Source organism: Lactuca saligna, chromosome 2 (assembly GCF_052625555.1).
Source record: "Lactuca saligna cultivar CGN05327 chromosome 2, ASM5262555v1, whole genome shotgun sequence".
In the NCBI taxonomy this organism is placed as follows: Eukaryota; Viridiplantae; Streptophyta; class Magnoliopsida; order Asterales; family Asteraceae; genus Lactuca; species Lactuca saligna.
In genome coordinates this window covers 29,002,836-29,013,569 of record NC_136418.1, presented here as the reverse complement: position 1 = coordinate 29,013,569, position 10,734 = coordinate 29,002,836, and positions in this window count along the sequence as shown.

Below are 10,734 nucleotides of genomic sequence, written 5' to 3'. Positions count from 1 at the left end.
GTACTACAATAATTTACCCTTTACGTACATTTAGTGATCATTTCACTTAAACATTAATGTACAAACTATATTTTGTTAATGATAGTTAAACTTGGGAAAATTACACACTTTTACGATAAATGCACATACAAAACAGTTACGCTTTCGTAGAAGGTTACTTTTAATAGAAAATATAGGTTTTTCTGAGAGATTCAAACATTTACAAATACTTATAAACATTCACATACTTTTATCATCAAGATTTACAAACTCATACTTAAAACCACGTTCAAACGTTTTGCTACAAACACCGACACTAAAATACTTATGAACTCACTAGCTTAATGTTGATAAACTCTTTCAAAATAACTTGTATTCTCAGGTCGTCAATAGATAGGTACTGTAACAACCCGAAATTTCTGCATCATTTTAATGTAACCCTTTCGCGCAACCGATCGTCATTCCGATTTCCAATTTCCGATTTCTCCGTTTAATTAAGTCATTAATTAGTACACATTTAAAATGACTTAATGGGTGTCTTAATACATTTAGAAATCATTTTAACACTCAACTTTAGTGATCGGAATAATTCTAAAATTTACCGTATTGGGTTACGGTAACTCAATCGGGTACGACCAAAAACCCCGTCTAACGCCGGTATCGGGTAAAATCCCACCGTGTCCAAAACTTAAACACTATATAAACGTGTTTAGGACTTCATTTGAAGCCTTTGGTCAAATTATCACTAAACATTACCCACCTCTCTCCTAATCCAAGTTTAAGAGATCAAAACTCAAAATTAAGGCTTCTAATCTCTAAGGTACCTTCCTAGCCTTAATCTCTAACATATTTGGCATCCAAATTCGAGTTCAAATCATGAAATAAGCCAACATTCATGAGTTTACGGCCATGGAACATTCATGGGCCGTAAAATCATATTTCAAGGGTTTTTAAGCCCTAAAACCCTTCCTTTGCATAGTTGGACACTAGATATGACTTAAGGGCTTAAAGGGAAGAACTTATAACATGTAGAACATGGATTTAGAGGGAAAAAAGTGAGTTTACGGCCAAGGAACATTCTTGGGCCGTAAACTCATATACAAGGGGTATTTAAGCCAATTAACCCTTCCAAAACCTAGTTGGGACTTAGACATGAACCATGGACTTGCTAATCTAGACTTGGAACACTTTAAACTTGATTTTTGTGTAACAAAGAAGATTTTACGGCCAAGAAACTCTCTTGGGCCGTAAACTCCTCTAAAAGGGTGATTTAAGGCCTTTAAACATGTTCAAATGCTTCCAAACTCAATATATGGCTTTGTGGTAAAATCTAGATGCATCTAAAAATGGTTTGAAGGATTGAAACACAACAAAAGTATGATTTATGAGAGTTTACGGCCTAGGAACATACCCTTGGCCGTAAACTCATAAAACAATGTTATAGATGCATCAAACACACCCAAATGGTTTGTATAAAATTCTAGAATCACATGTGATTGTTTTAAGCACCAAAAACTATCTTTTTCAAAGGTAAAAGTGAGGTTACGGGCTTAGAACATTCCTCTAGGCCATAAACTCCAACAAATGTCTTAATTGATGTTCTAAATTCATAACAATGCTTAGAAAATTAGTTTGAATCACATGTGATTGCCCTAAGTAGCTTAAATCAATTATTCTTAGCCATTGTGAGTTTACGGCCGTAAACTCTATGAGTGTGGCCGTAAACTCATGTTTTAAATGTTTTAAATCCATTCCAAGTGTTCCAAGGTGTTTAGATAATCATTTTGTAGCAATCCCTAAGTCCATTTGAGCCCTTAAAACACCAAAACCTCACCCACATGAGTTTACGGCCGTAAACTCATGTATGTGGGTGTTCCAATGTTGTAAACTTCTTAAAATGTCTACTTATGAGGAGTAAACTCAAGTCCCAAGTCCTTAGTGTCATTACAAATCCGAAGACGTCACCCGGGTCACTCCGAACGCTCGTTCTGAGGTGTTTAACCTCATTGGAGTGTAATGTTCCATATGATTAGTGAATGTATCTCTAATTGTATATATATGGACATTATATCATTTTACATAGGGTCATCATGAGTAATCAAACCCCGAACCGACATCTAGCATTCAAAACCGACACGTTTCCGAGTCCGATGAGTTCATACCCCTACCCTTTTTCATTGTTTTCACTGTTTTCAGGCGGGGAACACAAGCAAAGTACAAGGAAATTCTTGTACTCACAACATGTTTTCAAATGTGTATTTCATATTTCGTATGCTTTTATAACTGATTACCACAACCGATAACAGATCGAACATGCAAATCACGTAACACATATTTGTGAAATAAGTCTTTAAACTAGTATGTTTTATATGAATTTCACAAATGGTTTTCCACATTATATCAGTTAAAAGCACGACATTAAAAAATTTGAACATAATACATGTACACTATTTTGTCCTCGGTAACACTCCCCACACATATACAAGTGGAGGACTATCATATTATTACTAGTAAATTTGTTATTCCTGTATGATTGGAGACACGTCCTCGGATAACACTCCACCCAGATTACGCGAGTGGAGGACTACACCCATAACCAGAATCTCTGGTATTTAGAGAGCGTGACTTGAGTGTATAGATCTATACGGGGCTGACAACCCCACACCTGGCTGCTAGCTACAGCCGAACCGAAATGGTTCAAGGGTGACAAAAGTCATAAGTATGTGGACGACTTATTGCCACATGTGGACTACTTATTGCCACAGGTTTCAGTCTATTGTATGGTTATGGAACTCGCAATTAGGATAACAGAGATTTACTTACAGTAATAATGGATTACTTTATACATCATTTACATCTTTTACTTATTGTAATTAACATGCAGGAAGGTACGGGACCTTCCTGGGGAAAACATGGAATCTAATCACGATTACATCTTTTACATCTTTTACATCGTTTACATAAGATACATACATGCAGGAAAGCATGGGGCCTTCCTGGGTAACACTTACATAACTAGAAAGAGTCACAGAATGGATAACATTACATCTTTTACAATTTGTATCATACAATAAGGAAAGTATGGGACTTTCCTGGTAACATATGATAAGTAAACAGAACAGTTTAACCAGTCAGATAACCAACTATACATTTTAACATGAGTAAACATGTTTTTAGTGTACAAACTTATTATACTTTACATTTGTGAAATAATAACCAACTTTTAAGAAAATACGGGATTTTCTTGGTGTACGTAACATTTCAGAAACAGAAAGGAAACCGATACATTTCCGTAAAACAAAACCGCTTATGAACTCACCAGCTTTATGCTGATTTTCAAACCGCTTGTGTTCTCAGGTCAGTGTTAGAATAGGTACTTGAAGATCATTTTGCATGAAGACGGTGTACATGAAGACCCGTTACATTTTGTCTATATATATACTATGTATCACAACTGTACAAACTTTACTTTTGAAACAACTGTAAAACTGTTATTATGTAATGTAATGCTTGTTTTACTTTACTTACTATGTACATTGGATTTGATACTCAACACGGAAGTCAACCCCGGAAATGTATTCCGCCTTCGGTTTTCGGGGTGTGACAGATTGGTATCAGAGCCCTTGTTTATAGTGAATAAAGGGCCTAAATGCTCTGAATTAAAAGTATCTTCAAACTACAAGTATTTTCAAAAGTATACAAGTATACCAAACCGTCGCCATCCGTAACCACAAGTAGAAGAGAACATAAGTAAATGGGTGTTGTGTACTACGGTTAAACCTGGGCAGTTATGTAGTCGTGTCTAGAGTCAATATGGCCTGGCCAACTATATTCATTCGAGACACGACCAACATGTGCTTGGGAGTGACTGTGGTATGTGGCATGCCTAAAACTTACTCTAATATCCCAAACATCGAATCATTGTCGTAAACAATTCATGAAATACTATGGGAGTATTTCTCGATCCCGATCCTCTGTAGTAGTCCTTATTCAAGTGGTTTCCCTGTGATCACTCTTAGCGATAAATTATCTGTTCGATAACTTTTTCCTGCTTTATCGCTTACTCGAATCATATAACTGTCATGTCTATCGATTCAATGTAGAGGACTTACCATCCTCTCTTTCTTGATCTTATTAGATCAAGATGCCTCCCCGAAAGAGACCTAGCTCAAAGAACAACAACAATCCTTCTTCGCCGCCACCTCCTCCCCAGTTTGACCTAGCATCAGTTCAGACAATGATGACAGCTGCAATGGTAGCAGCTATGTCACAAATGAACCCTAGTGGTTCGGGTGGTGGTACTCAATCTCAAAACCCTGAGGGTAGCTAGGGACACCAAAGAGGGGGTTCCTATAAGGATTTCATGAATGCGAAACCGACATCCTTTAATGGCGCTGGAGGTGTCATTTCATTATCTCGATGGTTCGAGAAAATCGAGTCCATCTTTGAAATCTGTGCTTGTGCAGAATCCGATAAAGTCAAATTTGCAGCCTGTACCTTCGCGGATAAAGCTTTGACTTGGTGGAATGGCCGAGTCAAATCTCTAACCTTACCCGTAGCCAATGCCATGGGCTGGGAAGCCATGAAGGAACTTCTCATTGCTGACAACGACGATGTCAAGGAAATCACTACCACTTCTGAGCCGACTCAAAGGAGTGGTGAAAAGAGGAAATTCTGGAAAAAGAAGAAAGGTCAATCTTCTCAAGGATCATCTAAGAAACAACAGACGGTAGCAGTCCATGCTACTACTGCTACTCCTGTTGTTGTTGTTTCTGCTATGGGATCCACAACCTCAACTCCTACCAGTAAATATGCTGGTAACCTCCCTCTGTGTGACAAGTGTAAATACCATCATCATCCTGGTCCTTGTCGAGAATTGTCTTGCACCAACTGTGGTAAGAAAGGGCACACAGTTCGATACTGCAGAATTCCTACCCAATCAGCTAATCAATCATCGGGAGCAGGTGTTAGTCAAGCCTGCTACAACTGTGGTGAAGTTGGGCACTTTAAAAGAGATTGTCCCAAGAAGTCAACTGCTGGTAACACTGGAAGGGTCCTAACCATGGGACGGGAGGAAGCAGTTGCCGATCCCACTGTTGTTTCGGGTACGTTCCTTCTCGACAACTCATATGCTAGTATTCTTTTCGATTCGGGTGCTGAAAGGAGTTTTGTTAGTCATGCATTCAAACATAATCTAAAACCAAATCCTCAACCACTAACTGAAACGTTTACCGTCGAGATGGCTAATGGTGAGAAAGAAAGCGCTAACAACATATTCATAGGTTGTACGCTTACCCTAAATGATCACTCATTTCCTATAGACCTCATGCCCGTTTCCATTAAGAGCTTCGATGTTATCATTGGCATGGATTGGTTGAGTCCCAATCATGCTAACATTCTTTGTTATGAAAAAGCTATCCGTCTCAATCTTCCTTCGAATCAAACTCTCATAATCTATGGCGATAAACCCAGTTCCAACCTTCATATCATTTCTTGCATCAAAGCTCGAAAGCTCCTTCGAAAGGAGTGTGTTGCATTCTTAGCTCATGTGATCAACGAGAAACAAGAAGTTAGAGACCTCACGAGCATTCCCGAAGTCTGTAACTTTCCCGATGTGTTTCCCGAAGAACTTCCAGGGATTCCTCCCGAACGTCAGGTCGAGTTCCGTATTGACCTAATTCCTGGAGCTACTCCCATAGCAAAATCCCCGTATCGCTTAGCTCCCGCAGAAATGCAGGAGTTATCCAGTCAACTCAATGAGTTACTCAGTAAAGGATTCATTAGGCCGAGTTCCTCACCCTGGGGAGCTCCGATTCTGTTTGTCAAAAAGAAAGATGGATCCTTTCGGATGTGTATCAACTATCGTGAGCTGAACAAGTTAACCGTTAAGAACCGATATCCTCTTCCAAGAATAGACGACCTCTTCGATCAACTCCAGGGAGCCAGTTACTTCTCTAAGATAGACCTTCGGTCGGGGTACCATTAGTTACGAATCCAGGAGAATGATGTTCCCAAGACAGCATTTAGGACTCGGTATGGACACTACGAGTTTGTAGTGATGCCCTTCGGTCTAACCAATGCACCGGCTGTGTTCATGGACCTGATGAATCGGGTGTGCCGTCCCTTCCTAGACAAATTCGTTATCGTGTTTATTGATGACATCCTCGTCTACTCCCGAAGTGAAGAAGACCATAAACAGCACTTGAGGCTAGTGTTGGAAACTCTTAGATCCGAAAAGCTTTACGCAAAATTTTCCAAATGCGAATTCTGGTTACGGAGGGTAACTTTCCTCGGTCACGTAGTAAGCGAGGAGGGTATTCATGTAGATCCTTCCAAGATTAAAGCGATAGAGAGTTGGTCGGCACCGAAAACACCCACGGAAATTCGTCAATTCTTAGGTCTCGCCGGCTACTATCGACGATTCATTCAGAACTTTTCCAAAATCGCCAAACCGTTAACCACTCTAACACAGAAAGGTGTACCCTTTTGTTGGAGTGATAAGCAAGAAACTGCATTCCAAACGTTGAAGAGAGCCTTATGCAGCGCGCCTGTTCTGTCTCTGCCAGAAGGGACAGAGGACTTCGTTGTCTATTGCGATGCGTCTAATCAAGGTTTAGGCTGTGTGCTTATGCAAAGAGGAAAGGTGATTGCCTATGCCTCTAGACAGCCGAAAGCACACGAAGTCAACTATACCACACACGACTTGGAGCTAGGAGCAGTAGTCTTCGCATTGAAGATTTGGAGACATTATCTCTACGGAACCAAGTGCACAATCTTCACTGATCACAAGAGTCTGCAGCACATCTTTAATCAAAAAGACTTAAACATGAGGCAACGGCGATGGGTAGAATTACTCAGTGACTATGAGTGTGAAATCCGTTACCACCCCAGCAAGGCCAATGTGGTAGCAGATGCCCTTAGCCGAAAGGATAGTACAAGCCACAAAGTGAAGAACCAGACGATGACCATCCATTCCAACTTACCTACGCAAATCCGAGAAGCTCAGTATACAGCCCTCAAACCTGAAAACGTGTCAGATGAAACCTTGAGAGGAATGGAAAAGAAACTTGAGATCAGAGGTGACGGAGTTCACTGTTTCATGAATCGAATCTGGATTCCCAAATCCGGTGGATTCAGGAAAATAGTCATGGAGGAAGCACATAGAACCAAATACTCTGTTCACCCAGGTTCGGACAAGATGTATCTGGATCTCAAGAAACAATACTGGTGGCCAAACATGAAAGCTGATATAGCTACATTTGTGGGCAAGTGTCTGACTTGCGCCAAAGTCAAAGTCGAACATCAGAAACCTTCAGGTCTGCTCCAACAACCCGAGATTCCCGAGTGGAAATGGGAGATGATTACCATCGACTTCATCACCAAACTACCCAAGTGTTCTAGTCGGTACGACACCATTTGGGTAATTGTCGATCGTTTGACAAAATCCGCTCACTTCATCCCGATTAAAGAATCATACAAAATGGAGAGACTCGCGCGAATCTACATTCAGGAAGTAGTACGTTTTCATGGTGTACCTGTATCCATTATCTCTGATCGAGATAGTAGGTTTACCTCCAGATTCTGGCAATCTCTTCAGAAAGCCCTTGGAACCAAACTAGGTATGAGCACGTCGTATCATCCTCAAACCGATGGACAGAGTGAGAGAACAATCCAAACCCTAGAGGACATGCTTCGGGCATGTGTCATTGACTTTGGAAAGTCGTGGGATACACACCTATCCTTGATCGAGTTCTCATACAACAACAGTTACCACACCAGCATTAGGGCTGCTACGTTCGAAGCCCTATACGGTCGTAAGTGCAGATCCCCTCTGTGCTGGGCCGAGGTGGGGGATACACAGTTAGTCAGTAGTCGAGTCCCCGACAGTGCTCTCACTGGTCCAGAAATCATCCGCGAAACCACCGAAAAGATCATTCAAATCCGTAACCGACTGAAAGCCTCACGTGATCGTCAAAAGAGTTACGCTGATAATCATCGGAAACCATTAGAATTCCAGGTTGGAGACCGTGTCCTGTTAAAGGTCTCGCCCTGGAAAGGCACTGTACGCTTTGGAAAGCGTGGGAAACTTAATCCGAGGTATATTGGACCCTTTGAGATCCTCTCCAGGATTGGTCTAGTTGCCTATAAACTTCAATTACCTCACGAACTCAGTAACATTCATCCTGTCTTTCATGTTTCAATTAAGAAGTGCCTATCCGATGAAACCCTAACAATTCCCTTAGATGAGATCGAGATCAATGAAAACCTCAACTTTGTGGAGGAACCGATCGAAATCATGGATCGAGAAGTCAAACGTACAAAACAAAGTCGCATCCCGTTAGTGAAGGTTCGCTGGAATGCCAAGCGGGGACCGGAATTCACTTGGGAACGGGAAGACTCAATGAAACAGAAGTATCCACAACTCTTTTCTTATCCATGATTTGTATCTTGTCTTATGTTCTAAACTTGAATTTCGGGACGAAATTCCCTCTAACGGGGGAATAATGTAACAACCCGAAATTTCTGCATCATTTTAATGTAACCCTTTCACGCAACCGATCGTCATTCCGATTTCCAATTTCCGATTTCTCCGTTTAATTAAGTCATTAATTAGTACACATTTAAAATGACTTAATGGGTGTCTTAATACATTTAGAAATCATTTTAACACTCAACTTTAGTGATCGGAATAATTCTAAAATTTACCGTATCGGGTTACGGTAACTCAATCGGGTACGACCAAAAAACCCCGTCTAACGCCGGTATCGGGTAAAATCCCACCGTGTCCAAAACTTAAACACTATATAAACGTGTTTAGGACTTCATTTGAAGCCTTTGGTCAAATTATCACTAAACATTACCCACCTCTCTCCTAATCCAAGTTTAAGAGATCAAAACTCAAAATTAAGGCTTCTAATCTCTAAGGTACCTTCCTAGCCTTAATCTCTAACATATTTGGCATCCAAATTCGAGTTCAAATCATGAAATAAGCCAACATTCATGAGTTTACGGCCATGGAACATTCATGGGCCGTAAACTCATATTTCAAGGGTTTTTAAGCCCTAAAACCCTTCCTTTGCATAGTTGGACACTAGATATGACTTAAGGGCTTAAAGGGAAGAACTTATAACATGTAGAACATGGATTTAGAGGGACAAAAGTGAGTTTACGGCCAAGGAACATTCTTGGGCCGTAAACTCATATACAAGGGGTATTTAAGCCAATTAACCCTTCCAAAACCTAGTTGGGACTTAGACATGAACCATGGACTTGCTAATCTACACTTGGAACACTTTAAACTTGATTTTTGTGTAAAAAAGAAGAGTTTACGGCCAAGACACTCTCTTGGGCCGTAAACTCCTCTAAAAGGGTGATTTAAGGCCTTTAAACATGTTCAAATGCTTCCAAACTCAATCTATAGCTTCGTGGTAAAATCTAGATGCATCTAAAAATGGTTTTGAAGGATTGAAACACAACAAAAGTATGATTTATGAGAGTTCACGGCCTAGGAACATACCCTTGGCCGTAAACTCATAAAACAATGTTATAGATGCATCAAACACACCCAAATGGTTTGTATAAAATTCTAGAATCACATGTGATTGTTTTAAGCAACAAAAACTATCTTTTTCAAAGGTAAAAGAGATTTTACGGCCTTAGAACATTCCTCTAGGCCGTAAACTCCAACAAATGTCTTAATTGATGTTCTAAATTCATAACAATGCTTAGAAAATTAGTTTGAATCACATGTGATTGCCCTAAGTAGCTTAAATCAATTATTCTTAGCCATTGTGAGTTTACGGCCGTAAACTCTATGAGTGTGGCCGTAAACTCATGTTTTAAATGTTTTAAATCCATTCCAAGTGTTCCAAGGTGTTTAGATAATCATTTCTAGCAATCCCTAAGTCCATTTGAGCCCTTAAAACACCAAAACCTCACCCACATGAGTTTACGGCCGTAAACTCATGTATGTGGGTGTTCCAATGTTGTAAACTACTTAAAATGTTTACTTATGAGGAGTAAACTCAAGTCCCAAGTCCTTAGTGTCATTACAAATCCGAAGACGTCACCCGGGTCACTCCGAACGCTCGTTTTGAGGTGTTTAACCTCATTGGAGTGTAATGTTCCATATGATTAGTGAATGTATCTCTAATTGTATATATATGGACATTATATCATTTTACATAGGGTCATCGCGAGTAATCAAACCCCGAACCGACATCTAGCATTCAAAACCGACACGTTTCCAAGTCCGGTGAGTTCATACCCCTACCCTTTTTCATTGTTTTCACTGTTTTCAGGGGGGAACACAAGCAAAGTACAAGGAAATTCTTGTACTCACAACATGTTTTCAAATGTGTATTTCATATTTCATATACTTTTATAACTGATTACCACAACCGATAACAGATCGAACATGCAAATCACGTAACACATATTTGTGAAATAAGTCTTTAAACTAGTATGTTTTATATGAATTTCATAAATGGTTTTCCACATTATATCAGTTAAAAGCACGACATTAAAACATTTGAACATAATACATGTACACTATTTTGTCCTCGGTAACACTCCCCACACATATACAAGTGGAGGACTATCATATTATTACTAGTAAATTTGTTATTCCTGTATGATTGGAGACACGTCCTCGGATAATACTCTACCCAGATTACGCGAGTGGAGGACTACACCCATAACCAGAATCTCTGGTATTTAGAGAGCGTGACTTGAGTGTATAGATCTATACGGGGC